The 10000-nt window shown below is 39.0% G+C and overlaps 1 long non-coding RNA gene across 3 annotated transcripts in view; it reads right to left on the bottom strand.

Annotated features, from left to right (window-relative positions):
- The window catches only part of LOC135112195 (uncharacterized), a 108261-nt gene that overhangs the window by 2739 nt on the left and 95522 nt on the right, over positions 1-10000 (bottom strand). For 2 of the 3 annotated variants that reach the window (XR_010274110.1, XR_010274111.1), the window contains exon 4: positions 2332-2681. This is a non-coding gene — a long non-coding RNA (uncharacterized LOC135112195). The remainder of the gene's footprint in view (positions 1-2331; positions 2682-10000) is intronic. The other variant, XR_010274112.1, reaches the window with a different exon arrangement.

Below are 10000 nucleotides of genomic sequence, written 5' to 3'. Positions count from 1 at the left end.
TTAGGAAAACCGTACGTGGACAAAACCGCTGAGGACGAGAGCGATCAGATAAACGACGAGTCATGGACAAGATTATGTAAGCAAGCGAGCGGAGAAACGTGCGCGCAGTAACGAAGGCAGGGAGATTACCGCTACTCGTAAACGTTAAGGGCAAAGCACGTCATTAGAGGTGATAAATGACTGTGAGAGATGGACATACTGAGTACACTGGAGACCGCGGCGGAGAAAGGACTGCTGGAGGGAGATTAAGAGGATGACAAATAGAACGTTAATATCCGAGGAAGTAAAGAAGAGAGGGGTGGGAGGGAGCACGGAAAGTTAGACAGTATTTAAAATGACAAATAGAACAATGATGCCAAGCTGAGAGATGGAAGGAACAAGGAGAGACTGTAAGAGATGGGGATAGGAAGACAGTGATGAAAACAATAACTACTGTAACTTTAATGGCAATATAGGGTAAGAAGATGGAGGAAGGGAAGAAAGGTTAAAGGGAGGGAAGACAGATGAAAAAAAATGATAAATAGAACGGTGATGTCTAGATAGTAAGAGAGGGAGGGAGAGACGGAGGGAAGGATGGAGATAAAGATTAGAGGAGGGGCAAGAAAATGAAGGAAGTGATTATTGGATTTAGAGATGAGATGATTAGAAAACAGTGAGGTGATGATTAATGAACAGAAAGGAGTAGTGGAGGTATGCGATGATAAAGCAAGGAAAAAAAGAAACTAAAGGATGGCAAACAACATCACGAATAAGAAAAAGAAGACTAGACAGAAAGGTAAACTTAATTAATTTCAATAGTGATTAAAAAAAAATAAAGAAGGATGGGATGTCAGTAGAAAGAAAATTTAAATTACCTGAAGAACGAGAGGGTAATAGTGAAGTAAATTTTTAAGAGGAGGAGGAAGAGGAGGAGGAGCAGGAGGAGGAGGAGGAGGAGGAAAAGAAAAAAAAAGAAAAAAAGCGGCAGAAAACGTAAAATATGATAAACATAAGAAAAAGACTGAAAAATCGTACATGAAAAATTAAGTCTCTCTCTCTCTCTCTCTCTCTCTCTCTCTCTCTCTCTCTCTCTCTCTCTCTCCCAGCCACCTGTCCCGCATCCCAGCAGGCGCCTCCTGTACCGGGAAGCAAGCGACGGCCTTTAATTAAGCCAACCATTTCCCCTCACCCACGACTTGGTCTCAGCAGGGTATAAATCACACACGCTTTTAAACACCCACTTGAATTCCCACGTCCTTTCCTTTACCTCCACTACACACATTTATTTTTATTATTATTATTATTGTTATTTCTGAAGATTCTTGGTAACTACTCCAAAATAGTACTTGATTTTTTTTAAATTTTATTTACTTATGAGCAATGTTTTACTATTTAACTTTTGACTATGGTTTTATTTTTTGGACTTTCCAGGTGATGTTTTTTGTTCACTTTTCATGGGTTTTGCTGACGGTGATTTATTAATGTTGCTGTTGTTGTTGTTGCTGCTGGTCCTGTTGTTGTAATTGTAGTTGTTGTTGTTGTTGTTGTTGTTGTTGGTGGTGTTTATTATTATTTTCTTATTTTTCACTTATTCTTTGCTTTTATCTTATTATTGTTTTCTTGTTAACAACTACCTCAATTCTGACAAGCACTTCACTTTTAACCAGGACCTAATTTTCGACATTTATTTACTAACACCTAAACAATTTTACTTTTTACTTTTTTTTTTTTTCTTTTTTGACAAGTACTTTACTTAAGGACACTTAGTAATCTGTGTTGACTGGTACTCTCCTTTCACACTTTACTCTAAGGCGCCGTCACACTACAACATTTGGCGTCGGCTTTTTTCATCAACTTTATGAAAATCGATAATTTTTTGAGCGCGCCCCGTCACACGCACAGCCGTTCGTCTGGACTTTCGATGACAATAAAACAAACATGGCTCCTCTGACGCACAGGCAAGCAGTCACTGCTCTGCACTTTTTTACAAGTGTTGTAAAGAACGAGCGAACGAGCTGAAATGGTGTCCAGCGTCCAGCGTCCAGAAGGGAAACGGAGACCTCCCAAAAGTGTAAACGTCTATTAAGTCATACGAGCCACTGTTTGCTGTTATATATCCACAAATTACACGTAACGACATGTAAAATTAAGTGACTTTATATATATATATATATATATATATATATATATATATATATATATATATATATATATATATATATATATATATATATATATATATATATATATATATATATATATATATATATATTTTATTTAAAATCTATTTAAGTTTGATTTATTTATTAATTTTTCACAATAAGGTTCCTTAATATATATCTTTATACACACATAATGGATTTTCCATTTGACGATAGCCCTCCTCCGCGAAGACGACCACTGCCGTGTGACGATGCAGAAGAAAAAAGACGACAGTTGGCGGAAGCAGGAGTTGACGAAAAAATTGACGGGAAATGTACTGGTGTGACCGCACCTCAAGGCGTTCAGTAGTCTCTACTGGCTGGGAGTCTCCACTCATACTTTACTTTAGGATGCTTAGTAATTTGTGCTGGTACTCTCTGCCTTCAGGTCCAGTGGGTCAAGGGAGAGATCTTACCTGCCAGTGTTCACCAGGTGGGGGTGACACGTCCCTTCCAGGTAGAGATTACGTGGGTCTACGGAATTTCCGGACCAGCGCGACCCTGAGGGGAAAAATAAGTCCATTAGGGAGAGGTAAATAAAATAAAGCAGCAGGAGGGTGCTTTGTGTTGTTGTTGTTGTTGTTGTTGTTGGTGGTGGTGGAGGAAGAGGAGGAGGAGGAGGAGGAGGAGGAGGAGGAGGAGGAGGAGGAGGAGGAGGAGGAGGAGGAGGAGGAGGAGGAGGAGGAGGAGGAGAAGGAGAAGGAGAAGGAGGAGAGGAGGAGGAGGAGAAGTGAGAGGAAGGAAATATAAAAAAAAAAGGAATGAGAAAAAACAACAATAATAATAATAATAATAATAATAATAATAATAATAATAATAATAATAATAATAATAAAGATGATAATAATGATAATAATAATAGAATAATGATAATAATAACAGTAACAACAACAACAACAACAACAACAACAACAACAACAATAATAATAAAAAAAAAATAATAGTAGTAGTAGTAGTAGTAGTAGTAGTAGTAGTAGTAGTAGTAGTAGTAGCAGCAGCAATAGTAGTAGTAGTAGTAGTAGTAGTAGTAGTAGTAGTAGCAGTAGTAGTAGTAGTAGTAGTAGTAGTAGTAGTAATGATAATAATAGTAACAGCAATAATAATAATAATAATAATAATAATAATAATAATAATAATAATAATAATAATAATAATAATAATAATAATAATTAGACGAGGACGTAGAGGGCGAGGAGGAGGGACACACAGAAAAACCAGACAGCAACAGATCTGCAGGTCCTTATTTGCAGGGACTGTATCCTGACTATTATACACTAAGAGAAAAATGACAGCATGACGAAAGCTCCTCCCCATCCACCCCTCCCTTCAGCCAGGAGTGACAGGACACAGCGTGAAGAAACTACGTGGAAATTATAAGAAAGTGTTAAGAACTCTGCGGTGCTTGACAACCAGCGACAAATTCAAGATAGTTGCCAATATTTCTGCCGGCACCTTTTCCCAAATCTCTTGCCCGATTTTTATATATATTGGAATAAATAAAACTGACTAGCTTTTAGCCTACATGGGAAAAAAATCTAATAGAAAGTGAGAATTTTTTTTCAAGAAGTCTATAAAAATGCAAACCAACACTTATTCTATGATTGCCTTTAGCAGTGACTTTGTACGATAATTTTGGTCAAAATTTCATGATTTTGGGGTCACAATATGATAATGCCATGTCCTGGCAACACCGGTATAGCCGGTGCAGGTGACAGGTAGGACAGCGAGTTCAGTTGTGGCTGCACAACTTATCACCTGACACCCGCTGTTGTTGCTCAACTGTCTCCAGGTTTGTGAACTTGTTTACCTCAACTGAATGAGGTATGCCAACGGATGTTTTTTTCCATTGTGTGTACTGTAGGTGTTCTTCAAAATGTGATGTTCTTGTTTGCTAATTATTCACTGTTATGATTATAAGTACTTAGTGGCTATTTATAGCATTTTGAAAGCTCGTGTATTCCATACATAGATGGATAAGATACTTGTACAGAGTTAAGAGCTGAGCAGGTGAGAAAAAACTGGCGGAGACGACTCACAACACCCAACTTCATAGAAGCTGTTCTAGCTAGAGATGAAATGTGAAGTTTCCAGTATAGATTACACTATGTAACAAAATTTCACTTTTGTCTTGTCCTTGGCCCCAAACCATAATTTTCTAGTTATTTTCATCTAAGCAAAAAAATGATCCTAAAACTTTGCTTTTGTGGTTAGAACAATGAATTTCCACTTTTGCCTTATTTCAGTATAGAATGGGTTACTATTGGTTTTCATGTCAGGTAAAGACCTTTGCAAAATCTCATTTGCTTATCTAATTGCTTTTGAGATGTTTCAAATAAGTTAAAACAATGAAAGAAAGAATATAAAGTGTTCTAAAGATTTCTAATTTTAATAAGATCATTCTTGAACTGACCAGATCTAGCAAGAAATTTCTCATATTCAGAAGAATTTGCTTACATTTCAGAAATCTTCTCAAATCTTCCAGAATGTTCTACCAGACACTTTTACAAGTTTCCAGAACATTTTAGAACTTTCTATTCAATGTAAACATTTCCAGAATATTCTAGAACTTTCTAGAATACAGTAGAAATATGTAGAAGTATCAAGAATTTTCTAGAATCTACAAGAATTTTCTAGAATGATTCAGAATATTCTAAAGTAGGTTCAAGAATATTCTAGAAAGATTGAGAATATTCTGGAACACATTCTAGAAAGACTAAGAATATTGTAGAGTACTGCTTGACAATATAAAAGTAGGGGCTTGCAGATCACCAATCAATTCTGTTTTGGCTGCCTGAGAAGACACATCACAAGTGGTGAAGTGGCATTAAGAGGCTGCAATCATTCTCCAGATGCATTCTGCTACTTATGTGGTCAATTCATCAACACAAGAGCAAAGAAGTTCTCTGTGACAGCATCTGTAAAAATGGTGAAATTTAGCTATTTTGGGGCAAAAAAATAATTCTAAAAGCCACAAAAGCAAAGTCTGACAGAAATAATGACATTTTATATTGTTTTGCAATGAAAAAAGTTAGAAAATAACACTTGCTTGTCAAAGAAAAAAAAAATCGTGCTACATAGTGTTATGAGTAAAGGTCAAACCGAGGATGCTCAGTGAAGAAGAGAGGGACAGTTGAGTGTCATTGAAGAAGAGAAGATAGTTATCTGGAGGGTTGTGTCGAGTTGATAGATGGAGGAATTGAGTTTTTGAGGCATTGAACAATACTAAGTTTGCTCTGCCCTAATCAGAAATTTTAGAGAGATCTGAAGTCAGGCGTTCCCTGCGTGGTCTGTTTACTTCCTGAAGGATTGGAAGCCTGTGAAAAGACGTGGAAAATTGCAGGGTGGTGTCATCAATATAGGAGTGGATAGGACAAGAGGTTTGGTTTAGAAGATCATTGATAAATAATAGGAAGAGAGTGGGTGACAGGACAGAATCCTGAGGAACACCACTGTTAATAGACTTAGGAGAACAGTGACCGTTGCTATTTCCAGTATGTGTTATGTGACATTTATCAAAGCTAAAGTTCATAAGCCGCTTTTTAGACCCTTCAGTGAAAGTGTCTATGTCATTTTGTAAAATCTGATGTTGAGTTGGTAAGTCAGTCTTAGCAATTTTCGTATCGCCCGCGAATTTTGATCATTTATTTTTGATTCCTTTGTTTATGTCTTTGATATATATTATGAAGAAAATCGGTTCCAAGACTGATCCTTGAGGAACGTCACTACTTACACTAAGGAAGAAGACTTAAAGGGAGGAACAGAGGGATGCAAAGCAGGATAGTGACATTCATGGTGAGGTTTTGTATGTAATTCTTGTGTGGTCTGGGAGATTCAAGTTTAGACAGAGACGAAAAAAGAAAAGAAAAAAAGAAAAAAAGAAAAGAAAAAAAAGAAAAAAAAAAAGAAAGTAGGAAAGGAAGAAGCGTGGAGGAAAGAATTTTGAGAGAGGAGGTGTATTAGATGTTGTGGAGGAAGAAATCTTGGAGACAGCATGGGAATGACTGCGAGGACGAGAAGAAAAGCGTTATGAGAAGAAATAGAATTATTCAACCTCCTCTCGAAGAATTCCAACGTCCTTGCACTTCTCGTTTTTATTAAATTTGTCTCATTCACTTACATTCTCAAATAAACGGAGCAAACTTAAAGAATACAATATGAAAACAATAAACAATTAAAAACGTACTAAGTTAAACATAAAACTAAAAAAAAAAAACAAGAAAACCGAATAAATGATAATGAGTGACAATTACAGCGATGGAAACTTGAAGGAAAGAAAGATAAAGTTGACAATAAAGAGTGAACTGTCATTATCAGAATATTGCAAAAGTGTCCCTAAATATTCATGGAAAAAGAAGAAAGAAGCTCACAAGTATGTTAATGGAAGTGCTCAAGTTTCTCTCCACGGTCCAGAAACCTCACTGAGACAAAAATAAAACAAAGGACGTCCTGCTCTGGGTACGAATCCTTTTTGTTAACCGGAACTGTAACAAAAATAATGAGTGCATATTTGAGTCAAAACTACGTGGGTGTTTTTGACAAGTAGCGAGGCAGACAGCTGAAGACAGGCTGATTATACGCAGATAAACAGATAGAGAGAGACAAAGGTTCAAATACGCAGAAAGACAAACAGACAGACAAAAGCGCCACTGGATGGGCAGAACACAGACTATCAGACAAATAGAGAGACCAACAGAAAACAAAAAGACAAAAGAACAAAGAGAAAGAAAGACAGGCAGGCAAAAAAAAAAAAAAAAGACAGGTAGACGGACAGAACGACAAGCAGATAGTCGGACAAATGGATGGACAGATTGACAGTCAGAGAGATGAATAGATAGATATACGCATAGATAGATAGACATGTGGGTAGATATATAAATAGATAAATATTTAGAGATAGAAAGATAGATAGATAGATATAAATAGGTAGGTAAGTAGAAAGATATATAGATGGATAGGTTAGGTAGGTAGGTAGGTACGTAGATAAATAGAAAGATAGATAGATAGATAGATAGATAGATAGATAGATAGAGATAGATAGATATAAAGATAGATAGATAGATAGATGGACAGATAGACAAATAGGTGCGCAGATAAACAAAAAGATAGAAAGATAGATAGATATATAGATAGATAGATAGATAAATGCGAATATATCCATAGAAGTTATATAGACAGACAGATATAAAGACAAACAGGTAGACGGGCAGAGAAATAAGCGAACAGACAGAATACACACACACACACACACACACACACACACACACACACACACATACATACACACACAGCAAAATATCAACAAAAAAGAAGAAAAACTAAATGGAGGAAATTGCAGAGTTTAATAGACATGGAAGGCTGAGGGGAAGGTAAAGCAGGAGAAGGAAGAGAAAGAAGAAAAGAACGAAAGGAAAGGGAGAGGGAAGGAAGCGAGGGAAGAGAAGGTGATAATTAAATGACGATATTTCTGGAGCCAAAACAAAACATGAACTTCCTGTCACGTGTTGGAATATATATATTTTTTTCTTTTGTGCCTCGAAGGAATGTTTTCTGTTCCAGCAGCATGCCCACCCTCAACCTTGCCTGCCACCCTCACTCTCTCCCTCTTCTCCTCCCGGCGCCATATTGCCTAGTTGATTTATTTATTTATCTTATGTAGGAGGGGCACCGGCCAAGGGCAACAAAAAACCTAAAAAAAAAGAAAAAAAAATCCAACTGAGATGCCGGTCCCGAATAGGGACCGGCATCTCAGGAAAAGGTCAAGAATGTTGGGCGTATCTCCAAGACGGTCAGGAATACGAGTAGGGTGTTGCACCAATTGCTCTAGGTCATGGAGGATAGCAAAGTTGAAGGCTAGTTCATCAGGATGGTCAGTGAAGGGAGAGGAAAGCCAAAGCTGGTGGTGAACATTGAAGTCTCCAAGAATGGAGATCTCTGCAAAAGGGAAGAGAGTCAGAATGTGCTCCACTTTGGAAGTTAAGTAGTCAAGGAATTTCTTATAGTCAGAAGAGTTAGGTGAGAGTATACAACACAGATAAATTTAGTTTGAGAGTGACTCTGTAGTCGTAACCAGATGGTGGAAAACTCGGAAGATTCAAGAGCGTTGGCACGAGAGCAAGTTACTGCGCACATAAACACAACATCCAGCTTTGGATTGAAAATAAAGATAGAGAAAGTAGGAGCGAACAGAAAAGGGGCTACTATCAGTTGCCTCAGACACCTGAGTTTCAGTGAGGAAAAGAAGATGAGGTTTAGAAAAGGAGAGGTGGTGTTCTACAGACTGAAATTTAGGTCTTAGACCGCGAATGTTGCAGAAGTTAATGAAGAAAAAGTTGAGGGTGGTGTCAAGACACTTAGGGTCGTTATCAGAAGAGCAGTCTGACCTGGGGACATTTGTGGTCTCCTCCCCAGATGGGGACTCCGAGGCTGGTGTAGGAGTTGCCATGATTTGAATTTTGAGTGAAGGGTGTGTGTGTAATTAGGTGCTTGTAGCTTTGTGTGAAGGAAAGGCAGGCTGTGACTGCCCCCTTGTGCTGTGAGACACAAAGAGAAACGTTCGATGAGGTCACAGCTGTGTTTAATGGTAAGTTCACAGCACCCCCTGATCCAGTGCTTTAGACCACACTGGGAGTAATCATCGTTTCGGCAGGTGCATACTGCCTACTACTGAATACTACGGCGCAGTAATTCAGTCACTCACTCACGCTTCTTTCCTCACCCTGGTCTCTTAACCCTTTATCTGATAATGATACCATGACGTTCATTTATCACAGTAACCGCAAGCAAATTGAATGAGCAAAGATGAAACTGCAAATCACTCTTGCTGTTGAAAGTTATGTCTTTTGAAAGTGTACTATGATGGGGTCATGAGGAAGAGGGAGAGAGAGAGAGAAAAAAAAAAAATGGAAGAGAAGAAACCGTAACAGTCAGAAACATCTATCAGTACAACCATTGCCCACCACCACCACCACCACCACCACCACCACCAGCAGAATCCATCCCTTTCCACAATCATTGACAAACTCCACCTCTCACCACCACCACCACCACCCCCATCACAATGCCATTGCCCTCCGTCGCCAGTACTACACTGACAGCCATCTCCACCACCACCACCACCACCTGAAGGTCGTAAGGGAAGAGATGAGGTCGTTCTCAAGGTCGAATGAAGTCTTCCACCTTATTTTTTGTCTCTCTTCTTCCGAGAGAGAGAGAGAGAGAGAGAGAGAGAGAGAGAGAGAGAGAGAGAGAGAGAGAGAGAGAGAGAGAGAGAGAGAGAGAGAGAGAGAGAGAGAGAGAGAGAGCGCACACACACACACACACACACACACACACACGTTCTTCCCGAAGCCCTCAAGGAATACACGAAGAGTAGGACGCGTGAAGGTGCGGAGAAGGAGGAGGAGGAGGAGGAGGAGGAGGAGGAGGAGGAGGAGGAGGAGGAGGAGGAGGAGGAGGAGGAGACGCCTCTCTTCTCCTCAGGCACAATCAGAGGTGTGGTAGAGGAGTATTATCCCGCAGAGAGGGCATCTCTCTCTCTCTCTCTCTCTCTCTCTCTCTCTCTCTCTCTCTCTCTCTCTCTCTCTCTCTCTCTCCACTACAACAACAACAACAACAACAACAACAACAACAACAACAACAACTACTACTACTACTACTACTACTACTATTACTACTACTACTACTGCTACAACTACTGCTGCTACTACTACTACTGGTATTACTACTACTATCCTATACCTGTCTGCCTGTCTACCTGCCGGCACACCTATACGTCCTCACCTGTGCCCACCACTGCGTAGGCCTAAACATTTCCCGAATTA

The sequence above is a fragment of the Scylla paramamosain genome, chromosome 23 (assembly GCF_035594125.1).
Source record: "Scylla paramamosain isolate STU-SP2022 chromosome 23, ASM3559412v1, whole genome shotgun sequence".
NCBI classification, from domain to species: Eukaryota; Metazoa; Arthropoda; class Malacostraca; order Decapoda; family Portunidae; genus Scylla; species Scylla paramamosain.
This window is presented reverse-complemented; position numbering and strand designations above follow the sequence as displayed.